The sequence below is a fragment of the Coccinella septempunctata genome, chromosome 2 (genome assembly GCF_907165205.1).
Source record: "Coccinella septempunctata chromosome 2, icCocSept1.1, whole genome shotgun sequence".
Classification (NCBI taxonomy): Eukaryota; Metazoa; Arthropoda; class Insecta; order Coleoptera; family Coccinellidae; genus Coccinella; species Coccinella septempunctata.
This window is the reverse complement of record NC_058190.1, coordinates 24930644-24941919: the sequence shown is the minus strand read 5'-3', so window position 1 is coordinate 24941919 and position 11276 is coordinate 24930644.

Below are 11276 nucleotides of genomic sequence, written 5' to 3'. Positions count from 1 at the left end.
CGAAGATGAAATGCTTATGATGCAGTGGTTGGGAATGGGTATCTCCCGAAGGAATTAACAGATAATTACAAGAATGTTAAATTCTTCAACAAAAATCATCTTGCATCAATGTAAGTAAAAGGAATTGAAGGAAGTTTTAATCAAGATGGACTTCACCTTTGTACAAAAATTTCATATGAAAAAACAATTAGCAGAACAACTGGCGCGTATTTGTGGCTGTTCATCATAATACATTGATAATTGATATGCCTAATAATAATAATTAGGTATTTATTGGTACCTTAAGACATTTACAATGTATAGGACAAGTCAAATAAAAATCAATTTTCGGGAACTTTATCTACTATGACATTAATCGAAAATCTGTAGTAAACTTTTCGCATTAATTCACTCAAACATAAAATTCTCAAATGCCACCACTTTTTTGGGTCTCCCAATAGAAGGAAATTCTTCGTCATCCTCTTCATTCACAATCTTTCTGACTGTGGAAATATTCAGCTGCAATATAAGTCGTTTAGAGTCAGATGAAACATCTGACATCTCTTGAATTGAATAATGTTCGCTACCGTCTGACGTATTGTGGATTTTAGAATATCAGGGTATAACTATTTGCATGAGAGGATCTGAAACCCTGTCCCTTTTTTCAATCACTTTCGGCATTTTCGTAATATTAATTGATATTAGTTGTGGCAACGGCGTTATGACATTAACGTTATGACATTGGCATGAATGCCAATCTTACTCCGTTCTAGTTACAAAAACTTGAGAAAATTATTCCATGGCCAACCGACTGCTGAAATAAATGTGAATGCAGTAGGTATAGGTCCTATTTTCCGAACGAAAATTCGATTTTTGACTCAGTTTTAATTCAGCACCACATGGTCCATCCGTTGAGTACTTCTGTGTTGTTAATATATGGAAGATGGGTTACAAATTTCAAAATTATTTAATGAGTAATATAAAATTCAATACCCCTATCATTTTTTTCTTTCTTTTTTGTTTTCAGATTATTCTTCGTCAACCATTATAGTAGAAAGAATGGGAGGAAGTTTTTGGACTTTGTCATATGAAGAAGATGTCCTTCAATTTAATAATTTCAGCTTATTCTTTACACAAATACATCATCATTACACTTGTACGGGCAAACAGAGAGTTTTTTCTGAGGTTTTTATCTCTGTTTTTTCATGTATCATACGAAGATATAAAGAAATTTATTTCGAAAAAATGCTCGGACACGTCGATTTTTGTTTCGAGGGGGGCAACTTTTAAGGTCAAATTCACAACTATATCGCTTCAACCCTTAGTGTTAGAACACCAACCCCTGAATTTTGAATAGAAAAGATAGGGTGAGTGGAACCTCATTTGAAAGGCCTTTTAATCCTGAAGTCAGCATATTAATTTTTTTCTCATTTAATGCTTTCGTTTTCGAGATATTCAATTTTAAACTTCGTACTGTGCTATGTGAAATCATCAATTATTTAACTAATTCATTCTGTGGTTACGATGGTAACCGTTAATTGTCAACATTAGACAACGAAATAATTATTATTGGTAATTACTTTCTTCAAGAACTTAGGTGGTTGTCTCGTCTGTTTCGTTTTAAAAAGCCCACTCTGTATATATATGGGAGTTCTGCCTTCTTGTCTCCATGAATTTTGGTCTAGAGTTGAGTCTCATAATTCTAGTTGAAATTTTACCTTTCAATTTCCTACACCCTCATCATTCTGTTTTATAATAAATCACCTTTCAAATACCATAATTTAGAGGTGAATACTCTACGACAGTAAAAAAAAACTGACTGAACCGAAATCATACCAAACGAGAAATTTAAAAACAAGAAGAATAAAAAAATCTATTCCTGACAATAAAAAACTTAATTCTATACTGACATCTACTACTCTACGTACCATTATATGGCTGAGAGCTTCTCCGTCAATTTATTCATGAAAATATACTCTTGCTGGTAATATAATTATTTCTGTCGTCAGGATTCTTAACCCATATCTTGTACATATTACTCCTTCATTACTCATTACGAATAACGGAAGAATTCACTATGTCAGTCGATAACGCCGATAAGTTAGTAATAATTGATGTTTTATGCGATATTCATTTATTGCATCTAATTTTCAACTATAAATCCCACGGGTAACCGTTATCTGCGTCTACATGCAGGATCCAAGACTCCAAATACACGTAACTCTGGTTTCCGAGTTCAGTCAGTCGGTCTGGCTGATTTTTTCGGTTCTTTGGGGGAACTTCTTAGTTGTTGAATATTCTTCATAATAGCATTAACGTGTATCAGAAGCTTTTGCACGCCTGATGAAAGCGCCTTCAGCGCCTGGACATCTGCGGAACAGATTCATTGGAATTCAACATAGAATTGCTGCATTATTCGAAAGAAGGAAAACGCCCAGCCAAACATATTATCTCAGGAGACATAAACATTAATTTATTGTCGCATGTGGAGGAATATAAGAATATATACAGGGTGTTTCCAAATTAGACGTGAACTTCGGAGGAGGTGTTAGTATCACTCATTTGCTCTCGTTTGAGCCATATTTATTGATAACCAAAAATCAACAGTTTCCGAGATATTTGAGTTCTTGTGTTTTTCAAAAAATTTCTCACCTGACTTCATTTTTTCTACATTGACCAAGTGTGATTATAATTTCAGATTATTTTCATCAGAGAAAGATAGGATATGAAAAAAGCAAAACTAGCCACAAATTGTGGAAAGCGTAGGCGAAACGAAGCAGCCAGAAGATTGAGCGTAAATTTTAGGCGGAAAGTAAAAACTGAAGAAATTAGAATGAGGGCACGTGCTTGTATAAGGAATAGTGGAGATCATTTCGAACATATTTTATGAATACATTTTCTAATGAAATTTTGAGTTTAATTGCAATAAAAAAATATTCTTTGCTTCTATCCCCTTTCAAATCAGAATCTGCCGAAACGAAACTAGTGCTTGCATTCTAACGAAATCTTTTTTAGGAAATGAAGAAGAAATTAGGCAAGTTTTTAAAATAATTTTTTCATACATAAAATATGAAATTTAGCAAAGGTTAGTGTAACGGGGTACCATACAATTTGGAGTATGATACAAGAGTTAGCGAAAAACCTCAGTAAAACAAATTTGTTTACAGAATAACCTTTTAATAATGAAGGGCTTCTTTTCCATTGATATAAAAATTTCTTTATCCTCTTTCCATTTCGACATAATATCTGAAACAATGAAACAAAGAAACAGAGCAGAAAACGAGGAAAAAAGTGAATAATAAAGCTTTCATCAAAACTTATTCGAAGATTTGATGATGAATGAAGAAAAAAATAAATAACATAACTTGTCCTTCAATTGCACTGGAAGGAATATCATCTCTGCGGGATGCTCGGTTTTGTTTTAAGAATCACCAAAAATTTCAAGAACGCCCTCACATTAAAAACACGGTATATTTCTCTCGTAAGAAGTAGCTTGGAGTATGCTACCCAAATCTGGAATCCTCACTACCATAAGTATATTAACAGAATAGAACGTGTTCAAAAAAAGTTCTTCAAAAGCTTGAATTATAGATTGAATCCAAACAATTCAGCTAGAGATTATGAAAGCTCCTTAATTGAACACAAATTTTTGAGTCTGGAAGGAAGGAAAGCGCTGCTTGCGCTTGCTAAATGTTCTTGTACAAGATATTAAATAATTTTTTCAGTTATCCGTTAGCGTGTTCACTTACTATAAATGTACCACAGTATCCTGGTCGTATCAGAGGTTTGTTTTGGATCCCTAAATCTAGAACTAATCTTTATTATCATTCGATTTTCCCTAGAATAATGCGGTTTTACAACTGGCATATTAATGATCTTGACCTTTTCAATCTTAGTCTGGGTACATTCAAAAAAAGGCTGTCGACATATCTGTTCGGAAATTACATGTCTTGATTCCGAAAATAATTGATTTTGGCTCTTCCTATTTCTGTTTGATGTGCAGTTTTTTTTTTTTTTCTAAATTGTCTGTTCGTAGTTGGCTCGATGCTTTGTATAAATTTTTTTTTAACGTTTTTTATCATAGAGTGTGAAATTATTTCATAAATTGTAATCATTGTGAACCTCTGTTATTGGATTTTCTGTTGAGGTTCCTGTTGTAGAAATAAATAAAAATAAATAAATAAATAAATAAAAAAAATAAATAAAAAAAACCTTCTGCTGATATTGGTGGAGGATCACCATCACCGTCGTTAGAAATGCCTTCTTGGTTGTTGAATATTAATAAATTAATAACAGCACACCCAAATCTTGCTCTCGACTGGGAGGGTCTTTCGACCGGTCCAGTCTTCCAAGTGATGATTCTTCTGTTCTTCAGTTGTTCGAGGAACGCTACAGGACCCTTATGTTGGGGTATATAAATATACCAGTGGTCATTCAGTAGAAAATTAAAATATATAAAGTAGATAATAAAACAAACAACAATGGAAGTATGTGAATTATGTTTATATAACAAACTAGGGCTTATTTTTGACGTAGAATACGTGGTTGAAATTTCTTGGTTAAGATCTGGACCAGCCTGTATTTTGAGCAACCGCTTACCAAGTGGTCTATAGTTTCTTCTTCTGCGCCACACTCACTCTAGGACTCTCAACAGCATTCCATCTGAAGAGCATGATATTAGAGTGACCATGGCCAGTCCTAAGTCGATTAGGCGTACACCAAATTTTTCTAGGAAGATCAAATCCAGGGACTTTTTTGAAAGATCAATAATGAAGCCTTCATGAAAGAGACTCAAATTCCATGCGGAGGCTTACGAGATATCAATATGGCACTTCTAGAATCTGGTATCTATATATGATAAAATTGGGAATATGGGAATACAGTTGGGAAGGAATGGAAATTATTCCTACATTTCGAGTAGATATACCTACCGTAGTGTTCCATATTTTTCCATAATTAACACTGATTCACATAGTAAATGCATTTCAATACATATTCGAGATCTTCGTGACTCGTCGATTATCACAATAGTTTTTGAAATAGTTTTATAATGTCTTTTAGGTTCTTCAGGTACTAAGCAGTAAGCCCTCAATAGCATAATCCATAATCTACCAAACCTTTAAACTCTGGAGAAGTGCTCGATATTGAACTACCACTGTCAGACATTATACCAGCGAGCACAAAAACATCTCAGAGATGTTAAAAGTAAGAGATTTCGAGACATTGAACATCCACTGCGATGTTCTGTTTATACATGAATAGAACTTTTATAGAACAACCAATGTCCGCCACAGGCGTCTATTATATGGATGTCCCTGGGATGTCACAAAAAGAACTTCTCAGAAGTTTTTTTGATAGCCTTTTCATGTACACAATAGAACATTTCTAAAGCGCTTTGCGCACACGAAATCGCTGTTTGTAAGACTTTATATGAAATTCTTTTGTGAGGCCTTTTTTCTTTCATTTGAATGTTTGAGGATACCACATTCTATTTTAAATGAACTAAAAAGTTTTTAAATGAAATACAGAATACTATATAAGAATAAAAATATTTTAATGATACTTCAACAGGTACAAAAGTACATTGTACATTTCACATAAAAAATTGAACAACAAAAAACAATTGATAAATATTATACTACAGAAAGGGAGAATAAACAAAAAAATATATCACATTCAATAAAACAAATATAAATAACCAAACAGAAATATCACATTTAACATAAAAAAACAGAAATAATAGAAAACAAACTGATTATAATTTTAGATGTACCGAAAGGGAAAATGAAAAAAAATTTATGAAAAATTTATTTTCCCTTCATTTTATCGTCCCTCCTCCTCTGCCTAATATGACTAAACCAATCTTTGGCATAGAGTTCGAATACTTTTCTAGTGATTTGGAATTTTTTATGGATCACATCTACAAAATAAAAACAATTCAAACAATTAATTCACAAAATATATGAAGGTTAAGATGATTTTTTCCAATTGAAATAACAGAGAAAATAGCTGCATGAAAGGATCTGGAAGATTTGAGTTGTATATAGCTCCTGACCAGGTTGATTTGCGAAACGATTTTATTTATTTAATTATTTGTACTGGTATTTAAAGATGGAACAATTTAAAGGAGTTTTCAAAAACAAGAACTTTTCTGGGACAATTTGAATTATTTTTTGATTCACAAGTGATGAATGATTATTATCATCGTCGGAAGAGTAATCTTACAAAATATTCTGGGAATTATCAACGGCAGAGATAGATTATCGAAATATGTATGTTGAAATCCCCGATGATATGGCTTTGAACTTTATAAAGTTATTTCTTGAATAATTATAATAACCTTCCATATACCATTCGATTATTCCAAACCAAAATACAATGATCTCTTATACGTAGTCCCAAATACACAAATTATATTAACCACGCAGCGTGGATTCTTTTGAGGTTATATGTATGTTTCTGGACATTATACTATACATTTAATTCATGTAATACTTACTTATTAATTGTATTTCGTTACTATGAAGAGATCGATCCTAAATTCACAATCAAAACCAACACAGAAGTAGTTAATATTATACAAATCACCAATCAAGTTTCAACTCCGAACAATCCACAGTCCAAACTACGAAGAAAGTGGAAATGGCGGCAAAATGAAATAGGTGAATTGTATATTGTTTATTCGGAATAAACCTCCCAAGGCAAACTATGCGACGCCAAGAGAAGATATCCACACGTTTACATTATTTTCAACACGACATTATAAAGAAGTAGTAAATGCTTTCACTTCAGTTTATTGAAAGGAAATTATACATCTTATAAGCAACTGACAAAGATAGTATTATAGTAAAAGCAAATACTCTTCTTTATGCATACGACTCATTACCTCTCAGTAGGTAGACGAAGAAATGCCACAGATGGCACAGATCAGAACAAATAAAGATTTCCAATAGCCTTTGGAGACCTCTTTGGGAAGTGCATATTACGTTTCAAAGAAACATCCTCATGCCAACATTTTCGAAACATCCCAAAACATCCCAGGGATGTTTGTGCTCGCTGGGATCACGAAGGGAGAAAATATTTCATGTAAATGTCAGTACGAAATTTCATGAAAATTAGAAATCCATAGAAACGCTAAGAAAACAAATTGGAGATTTTGAAGTTTCAATGAATTTTCTTGCAATATAATATATGAGTTTGTATTTATACAGGGTGATTCATAACTATTGGGAAATAGGCTAAGGCCAGATTGTTTGGACCAAAATATGGCAATAGGACCAAATATACTTCAATAAAATATTGCCGTGGAAAAATAGAGGGCGTTGAAGTTGATTTTTTTATAAGGGGACAGAATAATATTTTCTTCGAAGTACGAAAGTCCTTTATTAAAAGGATTAGAAAAGGCATAAAAGTCGGAGGAGGCCACGTAGAACATTTAATTCAAGTTTGTTCTTTTTATGTTACATTGTTTTCAATTATGCTTTATCATCGAAATAAATAAATAAAATAAATAAATCGTTACTTCAAATCCCCTTCCGATGGTCTGAACTGTTCAATTGTGTTTTTCTTAAAAACGGATAAGAAAATATACAGTGAAATTATTAGCAAAAAAACGAAAAACAAAATTCAACTTCAACGCCCTCTATCTTTTTTCAAAGCAATATTTTATTGAGGTTTATTTGGTCCTATCGCCATATTTTGGTCCAAACAATCTTCCCTTAGCCTATGTCCCAATAGTTATGAATCACCCTGTATATTTCAAGGTTGTACAAAAAATAGTGTTTATATCATGGCCGCGATATATTCTTGAGCTAATTATCGAGATTATTTTGCCTCGGCCGCCAACCACCTCGCCGATAATTTTTCTCTCGGTTGATAAAGAAATTTTTCTTTTTTTATGGTTTTTCAACATTCAACCTGCATATTTTAAATTAAGCTGATAGGAAAAAAAGTGTTTCTTTTGGCCTCAAGAACCTACTTTCAAAATATTTGTACGAGTCGAAGTCTCAGCCCGTGTAGTCTGAGACCCAAATTTTTCCTTAAGGACAGTAGAACAATTGGTGGCGTATTATTCATCAATAAACTGATCATCGATCATCTGGAATGCGGAATATCTCAATGTCACCCATAAGGTGCAACATTATACTTCCGTCAGGAGCTGAAAACGTTTTATTTACCAACTGGGCATAGTCCTACATGACCTATCCTATATACTAAGTGCAACTATTTATAGAGCTTGCGAATTTAACGAATTTAAGGATAAAATCGAAATATTTTTTCACAGTTCCAGTTCTTTGAAGAAAATGATGAAAAATCAGTTCCTCGTTACTTATCGTTTACATATCATCACTTTATACTCTACGAATTTTTATTTCGCCATTGCTATGACTGTTACCTAGATTGTTGAAATTTTTTTCATATTGTTTCTGTATTGTAATTCACCTAGCTGTACTGAGAAATAGGAAATTCAATTTAATTCCCATTTCCTTTTAATCTGTCAACACATTTTTTCTCCGTATCCAAGTGAAATAAATAAATAAGTGTTATTATGTTTGTTGAATTACATACCCACTATTCTAAGAGTGAAAACCGGATAAAAGGTTTTTACACAGAAATAAGGGCGATTCAACTGTACAAACCCAAACAATTGAGATTTTTTTGTGAAAAAAAGGGGCGAGACGAACGTGAAGTAAAGTTCTGCAGGCGACTACTTAGCTCTAATCGCTTTCAATTATTATTTTAATCATTAAATATATTAATTTTTTTATAAAAATTTTCCATTATCTACATCTCCAATGAATACGATGGATGACAGAGTGAATAACTTTGCTTGTCGAAGTAATCATATCCATCGCTACCAACATCTCAGAGTGCAGACACTCAGTACTGCTGGCAGTACACAGATTTCAAATGTTTCTGGTCCGTTCGACAAAACTTTTTGGCTACCAGCCTAATTAGAAATTAGAATTTTCCATAGGCGTAGAATCTCAACATAATATACTTCATTAAAAACGCTCAGTACTCAGTATAACTGAACAAAATTCGATTAATACATTATGCTTGATTTCTCCAGTATTCGTTTTCCTATATTTTTCGAATTTTTATTGGGGACGACCTACTTATTTTAATGGTTGAAACGCTTAGTTTTCGTAGTTGTTCAATATATTTGCTATTTTCAATATACGTACCTTTAATACTCATTCCCTAAAGAAATTTCGGAAAAAAAATTGATTCTTTCACTATGCCCGAAAAGACAAAATACTAGGGAGATGTAATTTACAACCTTCAGTGAAATTTATCTGGTAACACAATAAAATATAAAAAACAGATTAGCACTGTGTAATGATCTCCAGTTTTCTGAGAAAAATTGGAGTTCATTTTAGTGCATTCCTTTCATTTTACATTTCCACCTTTGAAAATATTTAATTCCCAAATATTCAGTACCTACGTTCATTCCGATAGGCAGAGTAAATGTAAAAAACCGTTTATCTGTGTTTAACGTTGTTTTTCTTGCATGCCGTTGAAGATTTTGAGGTTTTTCTGATGATGCGATAAACCGGAGCTGACGACGTTTTTTTACTCTTGTCGCATTCTGGAATTTTCAGATTTTAAAATGTTGGGGGATTTGCCTATAAAAGCAGAATTTCCCCCGAGACGGTCACTTGACTTTTGATTCTCTTTTACTTCAGTCTCTTTACTTTGACTCTTTAGTCGCTTTTACGCTCCGTACTATCTTTTCTCCGCGATTCGACTTTAATTGTGTGCACAAGCCGTTCAACAAATTTAGAAATAATTTTGTGTCGCGAAGTTAGTGCTCTTAGGAATTGATTTTTAGTTTTTCGTTTGTTTTCCTCGAGTGCCTGAAATAAAGGAGGTAGGTCCCCGTCTTTACCGTTCAGTTTCTTAATTAGATCTACACCGGTTACTTCTTTGAAACTGCTGTACTGTATCGCTTTCTGTTATATTTTATCGTACTTTACCCTGTTTCGCGAGTTTCGAGAGTTTTTCGCTATCAGTCATGGTGCGTAAGCCCTTGGGGTACTGAAGGGAAAGTCCCGTCAACCTCCCTGTTCGCGTTCCGCGTCATAAGTGTTGCATCCGAAATCTCTTCTTTTCTATCAGTCATGGCGCGTAAGCCCTTGGGGTAGAGAATAAGAGATACCGCTCGTCGTCAGTGAAATCCCGTAGTTTCGCTAAAAATAGACCTTTTCTTCGCTATCAGTCATGGAGCGTTAGCCCTTGGAGTAGCGAGTAAAAGTCTCGAGTAGATCCGCCCTGGTTGTGTTTCTTTCAGTTCTGGAGAAATACAATAAATTACATCCCGATTCCGTATAGCAAGTCATTTCACTTCACGAGGTCATCCTTAGTATCCATTTCGTCAGTTCTGGTTGGCGAATTTTATTGAACAACCTTTGATTTTTCACTGTACTCGGTATAAACTTTACAAAGTACTCGTGATCGGATAGAATTTCCCGAATGTATGTTTGCTGATCGATTCGCTCATATTTCATACCTACACATATTTCCATTGTACATATAATCAGTTTCCGAAGGTGTGAATAAACTAGTACATAATTTGATTTTGACTATTTCGTTATCGCTACCACCCTAGATAACACCGAACTCTGTCTCCGACTAGCAACTAGGTTTGCTATTCTTCCTAGGGAAAAGAATAGCTGACGCTCGAGATAAGTTTTCTCCGAGATGACCACGTTACAACTGGAATTATTAACCTTGACATTTTTCTTTCAATAATCCCATTCCATAGCAAACAGCGCTTGTACATTCCTTACCAAACTCGAAAGAGCCATTTATTTATTCCGTCATCGAAATTAGTAGCTTCTGTAATTTCTTTTTTTGTTATTCATTTTTAGTGTACGCCTCTGAACTACCGAACATATTTTTGGTGTCATAAATTTGGTATGTACTAGAGCTATCGAATGGTGATGATTTTATGATGATTTCGATCAAGTCAAAAATTTTGGAAGTTGTCTTTTTTTGGTAGGACAAGCTGTACTGCAAGCAGGCCAACTGGATCTTCTATCATTAATACTATTGTGTATTAAACTATTATTGGGGATTTAATACTGAACGTTAATATTCATTGCTGCATGTCTGTACTATCCCTAATGCCACCACAAAAGCAGAATACAAAATGTATTCAAAGTGTGAAACACTTTCCAAAAAATCTCCGGTAACCCTAACACTATTATTGTATCTTCTATATGTACTTTGAGGAAATACAAAAAATTGTTAAATATATGTTTTGATTATGAGATTTTGTTTATTGAATTTGT